This window comes from Lytechinus pictus, chromosome 15 (assembly GCF_037042905.1).
Source record: "Lytechinus pictus isolate F3 Inbred chromosome 15, Lp3.0, whole genome shotgun sequence".
NCBI classification, from domain to species: Eukaryota; Metazoa; Echinodermata; class Echinoidea; order Temnopleuroida; family Toxopneustidae; genus Lytechinus; species Lytechinus pictus.
Window position 1 is genome coordinate 20,846,479 of NC_087259.1, and position 13,989 is coordinate 20,860,467.

General features: G+C 36.8%; 1 long non-coding RNA gene across 1 annotated transcript; it reads left to right on the plus strand.

Moving 5' to 3' along the window:
- Nucleotides 1-365: 365 nt before the first annotated feature.
- On the plus strand, nt 366-7,643 carry LOC129278422 (uncharacterized). The gene is made up of 3 exons (XR_010295908.1): nt 366-495; nt 4,414-4,530; nt 5,070-7,643. It is a non-coding gene; the product is annotated as an uncharacterized LOC129278422 (long non-coding RNA).
- Nucleotides 7,644-13,989: the final 6,346 nt, after the last annotated feature.

Genomic DNA, 13,989 nt, shown 5'->3' on the forward strand with positions numbered 1-13,989 from the left:
GGAAAGAAAAAAAAGAAAGACATGGAATTATAGAACAGAAAAAAATTGAGCAAAATGATTTTTTTCATAGATCCTTTCAAAGGATAAGCAGTGGCAAAAATCGACTGCATGGTTAATTGCCAACCCAGAACCAATCAAGAAAAAGACACCCCTGATTTGGTCTTACATGCAATTCACTCCTCCCCCATATCGGGATGTATCTTGGCTAAGAAGCCCCCTCCCCCTGATTTGGTCTTGATTTACCCCCCCCCCCCCCATATCGGGATGTGTTGGCTGCGATGCTAGCTGGCTCGCTCTATGTACGGTATGTAAGTGTTGTTCTCGCACGCGCGCGCGCACGTACGCATGTAACCGCCAATTGCAATATTTGAAAAAAGAACCCGATCAACCACTGTCTTGCTGTTCAGAAGTCCGTCTATAATTCATCATAAACTAAAGGAACACAGGTCAGATTCGGACAACGACTTCAAATTCATTCGCAGAATACGCTAAACAGTAAGTTAGATAACAATTTTCTTTGATATTGTTTTCGTAGTTAGTGGCTCGGCCTGATTTTCTAGAATGTTACTGTTAGTGTTACTGTTAGTGTTAGATGTCGTTGTACTGCCACGGGGTTTCACTGCCACCGTACCGCCACTGCCCCGTTGGCGCGGGCCGGGACACGCCTGTCTCTGGATTATTATTGCGTTAATATGCTTTGTAATTGTATTGGCTGAGTTGAGCTGAGCCGAGCATTGTCATTGAGTAGTAATTCGCTCGTATGGCCTGATATCTATTGTCAATGTTTTACAAAACCATCTCTGAATACCGGTATGAATTTATGAATGAATGACTTGTTAAATTAATGCTGTACAGTGCAGTACTGTCATGACATTGACTGTCAAAGTGTCAATTAGGCCATTGGTTACTGCACAACATTGACATTGTTTCACTGAAATGGAAACCTTATTGCTCTGGAATGAGGCCTATAATTTGTTGTTGTTGGTAGATAATGTTGGTAAATTAAGATGACATGGACATGGTAGTATTCAGGTGAAACATGGTAAGGTGTCCTAAATTTTAAAACATAAAGTAAAGCCTTAAAGGCTACGCAGGCCCTAAAAAGCTACGCACCACTTATTGCGCATGCAATTTCAATGGTAAAATGTGCACTTTGTGTGCGGAACTGTGACTGGAGAGAGTGACAAACGATTCCTATTCAATTTTTCTAGAGAGACTGCAATAATTATTCAGAGAAAACCTACAACTGTTTGGAATTAACATATTTTAGAAATTGAGGCAGAGAAATATTCCATGATAAATCAAGAAGTGTTCTGAAAACATGGCGGGATTTTGGTATTAGTGAGTTATGTGATATTTTCTTCTTGGTTAGGCCTAAGGTTTTTTAGAATATTTATTACATATGAATACGATATAATTTGTTCAAATATAAAAATTGGCATAGTTTTTGACGTTTGTAAACAAAATTCGTAGTTTACATGTATATGTAAATGTATCCCCCCCCCCAAAAAAAAAAGGGCCTATACTAATCTGAACTCAGCCATGCCAGCTGACTAAAATCACAATTTCTGAATTTTTTCCTTGGGATTTTTCCGTGGGATTGGGCACTAATTTCTCACCGACCAACTTTGAGCAAAATTCACCACCAAATGTTGTTCTCAAATGTCATATCAAGTCTGAATTGCATTTGAATGTCCATATGCCCACCGGTTTTCCGAATATCGGGAACAGCTGTATATCGGCTTCGATCTCTACGTCATTGTGTGAATCCTCATGCGTTGCTTTGCCGTAATTTTTATATGGACTGAAGTTCGTAACCAAATCATGCAAACTGCCGCAGGCAAATCTTTTGGTCGCTAACTTCAGTTCTTATAAATAATGGCAGAGCCAAGCAAAGTGATGTCTGACTGAGAATTTGAACGATAACGTTATGTTTAATGTTGGGGCCCGCAAAGATAACCTGGCTTGAGCCCGGACCGGAAGGTTTAGCAAAAAAAATTATGGGTCCTGGATCGGCCCGGAACTCGGAGCCACCGCTCAACACCGCTGCTGCAGCCCTAAGAAAAACCTGGGCCCGCTAATCCCTAATGCACTTTCGTACCCTGCGATGTTAGCGAACTAATTTAACCTAAATATTTGTCCGAATCAATTCACTGAGCATCAGGAACATCTTTATTCCGGCTTCCACCATGATTTCATCATTCGAGTTATCAGATTTAGGGTCTCACTCCACCGTATATTTATTTGGATATTTGCTGAAGTTTGCGATTACAACGCGCAAACACGAAGTCAACAGTGTTGCTGGCTGCCCTCTGCGTTCGTTTGGCAAAATCTGACTAAGAATTTTAACTAAGACGTCGAGATCAAAGCTAAATTAATGCTGTTTCCACTGCTCAAAGTGGCTGAAATTCATGTAAAGGATAAATTAAGTTAGATTATTCGAGAAAATAGATGAGCTTGGTTCATGAATAGTGGTAAATGGTCACATTATCTTGGTGTTTATTTGGTTTTTTTCGGAGACATAACAGCTTCTGATCTTCGCTGTTTTGGCTCTCAACCCGGACTGGCTTGGCCTGGGGAAATTCCCCCCAACTCACTGGTCTCTGAATTCCACCCCGGCATGGCTCCCACCATTACGATAACATCGGGAATGGAGCCAAAATACCGCCGTTCCCGATCGTGATGTTTGGAAAAATGGGCATACTGTGTATTGACCTCAAAATGTGTGTAGACAATTTCTGGTGGAAAATTTTGTTAATTATATTTTTTTAAATTAAGTTTGTCCTGTGATCACTTTTTATCTGTGTTTATTTATTTACTGATCAAAAACTTGCCCAAAATAATGTCTAGAATTCACCCACTGGCATATGATTGTCCAGGGACGGATCCTGGATTTCTCAAGGGGGGGGGGGGGCACATTTTCCCAGGAAACTTGAACAAGCACAAAAAAAGAGATCTTTACTTGTGTATGAGACAATTACCGTGTTTACACTTGATCGGCTTTTGGTTCAGAACCAAAAGCCGATGCAGAATCGGCTTTTGGTTTATCTTGCACTGCATTTACACGCTGTTACAGCTTGCGGTGCAGAATCGGCTCGCGTGTCAAAAACCTCAATTGATACGCTCACCAATAATATACGTCATAATAAAGACAACGCTGGATCCGTGCGTTTACAATTATGTCACAATGGTAAAGTAAATGAAATGCGCACCAATTGCCGATGCAGAATCGGCTTTCTGTTTACACGTAGTAAAAAGCCGATTCTGCATCGGCTCGCAGTTCTGAACCTACTACTTTGGTGGTGCAAATTCCTGATTCTGAACCGCGAGCCGATGCAAGTTAATCGTGTTTTACACGCTATGAAAAAGCCGATTAAGTGTAAACACGGTATATATTTCCGTTAGAAATATTTGCTGTAACTTTCAAAAGGAGGGACACACTTGTGTAAAGACGCCATATTTACATTAAACACATTGGCCCGAATTCACAAAGGTGGTTTTGAAAACCCACGGTTGAGTCCATGGTGTATGCAGATTTCCTGTATAAATTACGCTTAATTTAGCACGTATCTGGCGCGTGTATGAAAAATGTCCAATTCTGATGCGCGCTTTTGTCGCAGTGCGCCAAATTGACGCCTGTTACCATGGTTAGATACGCTATTTTATTCATGAGTCCACTGTTTGAAGAGTGGACTCATTAATTCAAAACAGTGGACTCGTGATTGAAATAGCGTGGATAACCACGGCAACAGGCGTCAATTTGGCGCACTGTGACAAAAGCGCGCATCAGCATTGGACATATTTTGATATACGCTGTAAATAAGCGTAATTTATACAGGAAATCTCCATAAAACATGGACTCAACCGGGGTTTTCAAAACCACCTTTTGAATTCGGGCCATTGAATGACTATTACTCAAGGGGGGGGGGGGGGGCACAGGTCAATTGTGCCCATCTGGATCCGTTACTGTGATTGTCAATACCAAGAAAAGAAAATCATATTGAATGTTATCAATTAATTGATTAGGCCTACCTTTTGAAAACTGCTGCTCTGGAAATATGACTTCAGATCATTCTTTTTCTATTAGATAATTTTCTCTTGCATACCTACATGATTGCTGATCAAAACACGTTACGCAGCAGAGTAACTGTGTTATATTGATCTATATATTTCCAGCATGCACACACAGAAAATCTTTGGTGGGGGAATTTTATTTCTGTGACATCAATTTCAAACATATTTTCAAGTGAATTTGCTGCATATGTTAAAATAAAAATTATCATGATGCTGTATATGAGTGAATCATTGCATTTTGGAGCTTAAAGAAAGTTTTACTATATTAGTATTATATTTTTGTTTTTATCTGCACATGCATATTTTCCAACACTCAAATTGAAATTTATTTCATTTAAGATTGGACGACGGATACACTGGATGATAATGTAGATGGTCCAGGATTATCTGGGAAGGAAACTACAGGTGTTGAACACAGAAAACCGTTTACAAGAAAACAACTGGAGTTTGTGAAAGGTAATTGTGTAAGAATTCACTTCAGTGGAAAAAATTGCAAAGCTTCATTAAATAAAACAGATTGTACTCCTGCAGTGGCATAGCTGAAAAAAAAAACTTGTGAGGAATGGTAAAAATACTGAAAAAGACCAAATGTCATCCCCGTTTATAGGATTACACGTCCTTTCTAACACCCCCCCCCCTGTAAAAAAATCAATATGCTGGCGGGGGGGGGGGGGGTGGACACTTTGGCCCCAGGTATGCATGTGGTATGGTATTTGTCATCATTTGGGCAACCTCCCATTAATATAACAGGTTATTTTCTGCTAATCTATGGTTAAACATGAATTTCTTTATCATATTGTACAAAATGTTTTGTTGATATTTGTTAATTGGTACTATTCAATTGAAGGGTAGTGTATTATGCAAATTTCTCGATATTTTAGAAAAATATATAAATTTCTCAAGAAAGCTTGCACGCACGACAAGCATTGATGTTTTGAACCCGTAGCTGACATACTGTCCTTTGCATTGTTTTCATCCCATATTCCTTATTACAGCTGCAAGAAATTAATCTTGCCGGGTACGCATTCACTTCACCTTGGTCGAGTGCAGCACAGTGGATAAATGTGTTGCTGAAGGAAAACACCATTGCTAGGATTCAAACCCACGACACTCTGTTGAAAGGTGAGAGTCAGAACCACTAGACCACGACGCACCCACAGTTAACAAGCTGATGTCATACCCCCACTTGTTCTTTTGTATTTTATAACAAGAAGTCATGTTTATTCACATTTTGACCTCCAAGAACTAAAAAGTGGAGTGAAGATTTATTTAATGTAAACACATGCATTGCTTGAAATCATTTTATGCTACGTGGGACATATCATACACACGTGTTCGAAAATATGAAATTATTATGATTTCATTTTATAACATAAGCCTAACACATATTCCTGACGATCATGTGCACATTCCAGTAATTTTTCCCAAAATGTTGCTAAACCTTCAAATCAAAGACTTTGTTATCAGATTTTAACGAAATTGTCAACATTATGCTTTTCTGATTAATTCTCTTCCTACCTAAATCTCCCCTTTCCTCATGCTTTCTTTCTATGGTCCCCTTCATTCTCCTTATAACTATGTTATATGTAAAATGTAACCGGTCGTCTAACCGATTTGATTGAAGGGTTAGGTACTCTACTCTAGGTACTCACATTTAAAAGTTATGTGATTCAAACACAAAGTGTACATCAGACAAACAAAAAACACTGAAAATTTCATCAAAATTGAATGAGGATTAACGAAATTATGACGAATTAAAGTTGTTATTTTTTGGTAAAACTGTTCTCTGCAAGTCCTCATGAATATACAAGATCCCAATTTATATATTTTTTTGTATTATATGAATTCAAATTTTGTCCAAGCTACAATGTAGGTTGTAAAAAATTACGATTGACTACTGATATACTGTGTAAGACAAAAAATATATTATATTTCACACATAGTTGAGTTATTCATCTGATTCAACACAACAAAAATAGACAACAAAGAAATAAGTGGGAATCTTGTATATTTGAACTATGGGAAATAGTTAAAAAATAGATGTGCTACTAAGAATTATTTTCTATATGATTTGCAAAATATTTAAAAAAGATGTCGCTATTTTTCTTGTTTTTTTTTCTATTTTCATGATATATTCTTTATCATTCTATATATTCTATTTTTGATATAGATATTATTTATTTCTTTAATGTATTTATGATAAACTTTTGGCATGTTTCTACAGAAAATCATTAAAAACGATTTATCTTTTCCGGACTCGAAAAACCTTATCGCCCTTAAACCAACCTGCTTCTACAAACCGAATAATCTGATTAACTCGCTTTTCGCATTGCAAAAACGGCGGAAATCGGAAAATTCAACCTATAACCTCACGTTGCATTGTACATATGTCCAAAATTGCATCTTCTTAGGAAAATTTTCAAAATTTGTGGTAGATCTCACTCAATGTAGCAGGTATACGTGTTGCACGATCAGCTGGCGAGATCGAAAAGGCCAGAATGTGCAAATTTATGTACTGCGAAATTGCACTTCCGGGATTAAGCACTTCCGCCAGACACGATACGCTATTTTGCCGTGTGTTTTTACAGAAAAGTTAAACGGATTAACATGGCAATAACCACCTCTCAGAGATGGTTATGAGAAACCATATTTTGCTTGAAGCAGTTTATCAATAAACCGCATCGCGTCTGTTTCTACAAAATTCTACAGGAAAGTTTTCCGGGATTCTGGATACTTACGCGGGTAATACCTTTTAACGATTCTATGTAGAAACACGCCGTTTGATATATCTTTTAGGTGAAAAGAAAATAGAGAAATATTAGGAGGTTCTATTTTTATGGGGGTACTATTTTCCCCCCTTTTGGGGATATTTATTTCCTCTAAGTTTGGTACTCTTTACCTTTAATCATTTGGCCATGTGAAGGCTATCACACATTTTGAGTTTAATCTTCGAAATTTGGTGTTCATCAGTTTGTTGTCCAAACTCTGTCTTACATTTAGATTTGTTTATAGGAAGATTAACATAATATCTATGTGGAGTGCAATCATTGACCTCTTGTAGAGTCGTGCAGTCACATGTATTCATAATGCTGGTGCTTTTATGCCATACGTGTACTTGTCAATACTGGGTTCCACTCTTTTGTACTTGAACTTATTAGTAAAAAAAATATTTTATTAATGTCATTGAAGTAGCTGTGTGAAAGCAATTACACACAACAGATTTAAAATCAAGGTTATTGTATTAACCTTGTATCAGTATCAGGTATCAAGTATCGGGTTTGTTTGCAGAATAGTGGTTTTGCCAAGTACTCAATCCACGTAAAAAGCCATCAGAGAGAACATGTTTATTCTTGGAAATTTTATTAATTTGTTGTGTTTTTCAATTAAACTCTGTCTTGATACATGTTTTTTTTAGATACCAAGATTGACAGAGTATAGATGTCAACGAGGAGCAAAGTCATATATATTCATAACTTATGTGCTTTAATTATAAAGTCTATACTTGTGAATACTGTGTTCCATTTATGCTGTACTTAAACTTCTTATAGTAAAAACATTTGACGTTCTTGAAATAACTGTTTTCATCATTTTTTTCTTGAGCATACTTAATCCATTATCAATCCTACCATTAACCCGAGCTATATATGCTGTTCACCATTGGTCTACCATTCACTGTACTTTATTGGCCTACTAAACATTGTACACCTTTGGTCTACTGTCTATCATTCAGTGTAAACCATTGGTCTACCATTCACAGTACACTTGTGGTCTATAATGTATGGCCAATGGTGTAAATTGAATGGTTGACCAATGGTATAGAGTGTATGGTATGACAATGGTGTACAGTGAAAGGTAGGCCAATGGTGTACAGTAAATGGTAGGTCAACGGTGTATGGTAAGCCAATGGTGTACGGTGATTGGTAGGTCAATGGTGTATGGTGTATGGTAGGCCAATGGTGAACTGTAAATGGTAGGTCAATGGTGTGCGGTGTATGGTAGGCCAATGGTGTACAATGTATGGTAGGTCAATGGTGTATGGTGAATGGTAGGGCAATGGTGAACGGTGTATGGTGAATGGTGTACGGTGAATAGTACGCGAATGGTGTACGGTGAATGGTAGGTGTACGGTGTATGGTGAATGGTAGGCGAATGGTTTATGGTGAATGGTACGCGAATGGTGTACGGTGAATGGTGTACGGTGAATGGTAGGTGTACGGTGTATGGTGAATGGTAGGCGATTGGTGTATGGTGAATGGTGTACGGTGAATGGTACGCGAATGGTGTACGGTGAATGGGTCAACGGTGTATGGTGAATGGTGTATGGTGAATGGTGTAAGGTGAATGGTAGACCAATGGTGTCCAGTGAACGGTGGCTGAATGGTAAATGGTAGGCCAGTGAATGGTGGCTGAATGGTGGTCAATGGTAAACCTGTCTATAGTGGCCATGGTAGATCAATGGTGAATGGTGTTTGATCAATGGTATATGAATGGTAAATGGTGCTCATGAATATGGTAATAGTAACGTCCCAATTATTTAAATTAGTTTGAATGGTATACCATTGGGGCTTGAATGGTATACCATTGGTGTATGATGGGTGCTGTGCGAATGGTATTCCAATGGTATATCAATGGTGTATGGTGTATGGTATTTCAATGGTATACCATTCAATTTTTTTTATAAGGGGATATGTGCAGTATTTACAGTTTGCCTGTGTCGGGCGTTTAACTTCAGGATAACGTCGACCACGTTCATGACGTTGATCTCGCCTGAATGACTTCGAGCTGTGATCTCCATCCCTTCCATTTCCATTTCGCTGCCCTCTAGCGCTTTCACGTCCTCGGCGCCTTGCGTCGATGGCATCTACGGCTCCTTTCTCGACGCCGTCGATGTGCGAGGAAAGCTGTTTCACTTGCTCGGCGCTGGCTTCCGCCAAAGTACACATATCTGTGCACTGCTTTAAAGTCAAGTTCTCGATCTGTAGGAGTTTTTCCCGGAGCGCTTGATCCCTTATTCCGCAGACGATGCGATCCTTCAGTAGGGACTCTTCAAGTTGCTCAAACTCACAGTCGTTTGCGAGTCTTTTGATCTCCGTCAGGAACTTAGCAAAAGGCTCACCGTCATGTTGCTTGCGGGTATTGAACAAATACCTGTTCACAGTTGTGTTCTTTTTAGGTTCACAATAATTTCTGAACTTCAGCTTCAAGGCATTTATCCTGTTTCTTTCGTCATCCGCGAATTGAAAAGTTTGGCATATAGCCTGAGCATGTGGCCCTGCCACGTGGAGAAAAGTTGCACACCGGACAATCTCCGGCTTCTCCGTCAGTTGAGTAGCAATCTCATAGACGTTAAATTCCCGTATCCAATCGTTGAAATTCTTGGACAAGTTCCCTTCAAAGGACAGTTGTCCAGGAGGTCGCAGACCCGACATAGTTGTAAATTATCAAGAAAGCGCTGGTTCTTAAAACCTTCTGACACCATGTGATGTGACGAGCACAATAAAAGATACGTCTTGACTCCAAGAGATACGGTTGTAGAGTGTCTTTATTAAGGTGCCAATTGGCTAGCATAATGTATCACATCTCAACAGTAGATGGCGCAATACAAGTATCCAGTATAAGTACATACATTACAGTAGTCATCGTGACTTGACTTCTACTTTTTACATAATACCTACCTTCAAATAAGATATCTTGCCGCATATTGCTATACCGATGGTAAGTATTCCACCAATGAATACCTAAGAACAGTAAAAGAAAACATTTATATTCATCACTCAAAATCTGCAATAAAAATGCTGTATTATTTCTTTCATTTTCATTCAGACAAAATTCACAAATTATCTGCCAGACAATTAAAACAGAAGGTGAATAGATAAAAAGAAATATGTTACAAAGGAGACGGAAAAGGAAGATGGAAAGTGGACATACCAGGATACAGAATGGAAAATATTTTAAAGAGAAAAGAGGGAGTAAGACAGTGAGAACACAAGAGAAAGAAGAGACAAGAATAGGAGAAGTTTAGTAGATAGATAGATAGTTTGATAGATGGATGTATGGATGGATTAATAGATAGATAGATTGATAGATGGATGGATGGATTAATAGATAGATATATATATATATATATATATATATAGAGATAAATCAAAGATAGATAGATATATAGATAGATAAATCAAAGAAAGATAGATAAATAGATAGATTAATTGATAGATAGATAGATTAGATAGGTACATAGAAAGGGAGGAGCGTGTGTATGCGCAAGTGTGATGTGGGTGCGTGTATGTGCGTGGAGAGAAAGAGGGGGGTAACGGTGAAAGAGAAATTGTGAGAGAGAGGGAGAGAATGAGAGGGGACGAAACGAAGAGGATTGGCGGATCGTTGGCAGAAAAGAGAACGGGGGGGGGGGGGTCAGGAAGAAATCCCTTAGACTGATCATGTTACTTCCATTGGAACACTTCACTGTATAGGGCGATTCCACACTAGAACTTCACAAATATAAATTTCAACATGCTTTCAATAAGTCATAAGTAGTGTAATATTTTACTATGATACCTAAATTATATGAAAATTATGAGTTTCAACCAAAAGTGAAGTCAGATATAGTTTTTTTGGGGGGAAACAATGGAATTTCCAATTTTCAATAATTTTGCTAATTAAATAGTCAAGTACAAACACTGCCTGAAACAATTATTGGCAAAGCACGAGAAGGTTGAAAATATTGCAGGTCAATGGAATAATATTTCATTGATGGTTCCAAATAATATCTACAACATTTTCATGATCCATAATAGGGGCAGCCCTGATTTTTCCGAACCTATTTTTGGCAATGTCCCGTACGACACATGAAAATGCAAAAGTTTTTTCTACAATTTTATTTTTGATGATGCAATTTCACAATATCAGTTTCTCTATCTTTGACCCATGAGTGATCGATTTATCCCATAAAGATCTAATTACTGCCCTTCACTTTTCAATAAATTATTGTCCTATTAAAAGTTGTCCCGTACGACACACAATACATACTGCATTTAGTTGCAGGATTTGGATTCAGAAACTATAAACAGTAGGCCTCTTTTAATCTAAGTAATTGATTTGACATAAAGTGAACTGAAAATTAAAGTACTTTTTTTTTTCCATAGAACATGAAATAGGTGATTCTAACCACTTTATTTGACTTCATGTAGGCGTATTCTTTTGTGAATCCCTTCAGCTAAACTAGTGATTTTCACTGGTCAGAGCAGGTTTTAAATTTCTTTGTCATTGATCATGAAAAGAAAACCTTTATAATTGATTCACCCTATTCTGGAAGATTACTTCCTCTTGCATGCTAATGTGAAATTATTATAAGATGTAAAAAAATATTTACATATCAATCATCTATTAATAATAATAATAATACAGGTATATTTACCCAGGGAAGCCGCTTCAGTTCCGAAAACTGTTCTCCCAGCGGGCCCTGCTATTATTATTACCCCGGCTTTAGCTGGGCTGCCTAGGCGCTCAAAGCATTCAAGGAATTTCTTCCTACCGGGTACCCATTCATCTCACCTGGGTTGAGTGCAGCACAGTGTGGATAAATTTCTTGCTGAAGGAAATTACGCCATGGCTGGGATTCGAACCCACGACCCTCTGTTTCAAAGTCCGAAGACTAATCCACTGGGCCACAACGCTCTATTTGGACTTCCCTTGATGATCACTATTTTTATATACAGTATTGAAACTCCTTACTTTTTTTCAAGTTTAAAAAAAAAATCTGGAAAATAAGACAAACCATGTTGGTCAAAAAAAAATCTGAAAAAATAAGACAAACCATATGGTTTCATGAAATGCAGAAAGGTTTGAAAAAGTAGAATCGCATTTCTTTAGAAAAAAAATATTTTGTGGAATTACAATTGACAGTTGTGACATATATCATATATATATACATTTTATATGAAAAATCATAACATTTTAGCCAATTCACTAAAACATAAGTTCACACAAAACCTCAAGCTCGTAAAAAGGCTGTGAACCCTTGTACATTTCCCATCATGAAAATAAATGATAACATATAGCTCCCGATTTTATATATTGAGGTTACTTAATTCTATTGTCCTGAATGACTACTTATTGAAAGGCTTTTCAATAAAAAGGAAAAATTTAGGGGCAATGCTCCCCTTCTGATTGATAAAAAGTTCATTGTTTTATTCAGGCTGCCCAGTACAACACGGAAGTGCCTGTACAACACACAAGTGTCCCGTACGACACACAAGTGTCCCGTACGACACATTATTTTGTTTATGATATATTGACAGAAATGTTCAGTCAAAAGCGGTTTCTAACATAATGAATGTCTTGAGTTTGATAGGATTATCATTATCATCAGCCAAATAAAGTGATTGAAGAAGTCAAAGAGACAAGCTTGCTCTGTTACTACAAAGATTGATTTTATATGTTGTGATATGCTTTTTATAATGTTGTATCTTTCTTAATTTCCTCTCTTTTCTCAAGTTTTTATCTTCTGTCTTTCCTCTCTCCAATTACTTGGCTTGTTTCAAAACTTTATTCGTACATGTCTCTGTCAGTAATTAACTGTGATTCCTCTCCAGTGAATCTTGATAATTATTGGGTAAAATGTTCAAATTGTAGCATTACAGAAAACATTTATGATTTGAAGCATGATTTGCTTAGCTTCGGAAATGATGTAACAAACAATAACTTTTTATGTAATAAATGCTTAAGTGAAATTTTTCCTTTTAATAATGTTAATGATGAACAATTCTATGATACATGCCATATGTCTCTTAATGACCGTAGACATAAGTTTTCAGATTCATTCCTACATGAAATGATTAATAATGGCACACCAAAGTTATCCTTGAATAATGATGAGCCCTTTGATCCTATTAATTTGTCAGACCAGTATTTTACTGTAAAAACATTTAACGAAAATAACAGATCATTAGGTAAAACATATTCTATTATACATCTCAATTGCAGAAGTCTTAATAAAAATTTAGACATATTTTTAAATGAAATTGAACATCACCCTGATATTATTGGAATATCCGAGACTTGGCTAAATGATTCATCTCCTTTATCAATGTTTCAATTAGAAGATTATTTATTTGAACATAAACACCGAGTTGGTAAAAAAGGTGGTGGAACTGGAATGTATATCAATAAGTCTGTGCATTACAAAATTAATGATTTAGCTACACAATACAGTACTTTTGAATGTTATTCATTGAAATTCCACAAAAGGGTAAAAATAAATTGATTGGTGTCATTTATCGCCCTCCTGACAAATCTGTTGATGGTTTTTTAGAAGATTTTACAAATGTTTTTCAAAACAATATTATGAATAATTATGAATGTTACATCATGGGTGATTTCAACTTAGATATGTTAAAAGTTTCACAAAATATTAAAATCGATGCTTTTTTCGATTTGATGCTTAGTTATTCTTTTCAGCCGCTTATTGGTGCACCAACTCGTGTTACAACTTCGTCTGCCACTTTGTTGGATAATATTTTTGTTAACTCAGATTTATTTATCAATGCTGGTATTCTCATATCTGATATAAGCGACCATTTACCTGTTTTTGCAATTACTGGTTCGTTAACAAGTGTGCCACATGAATCTATTTATACTGTACGCTGTATCAATGATGACACAATATGTTTTATAGTGAAGTTCAAAATCTGTCATTTAATTTAACTGATGGTGTAAATAGTTCGTACAATTCATTTCTCACAAATTTTACCAATTTATATAATAAATGCTTTATGAAAAAAGAACGTCAACAGAAAAAGATATGTAATAAAAGAGTATGGATGACGCATGATTTAAAAAAGCTCTGCCAGAAAAAATCAGAACTCTATAAAAAGTTTTTACAATATCCTACACAGTATCTGAGAAAACATATAAAAG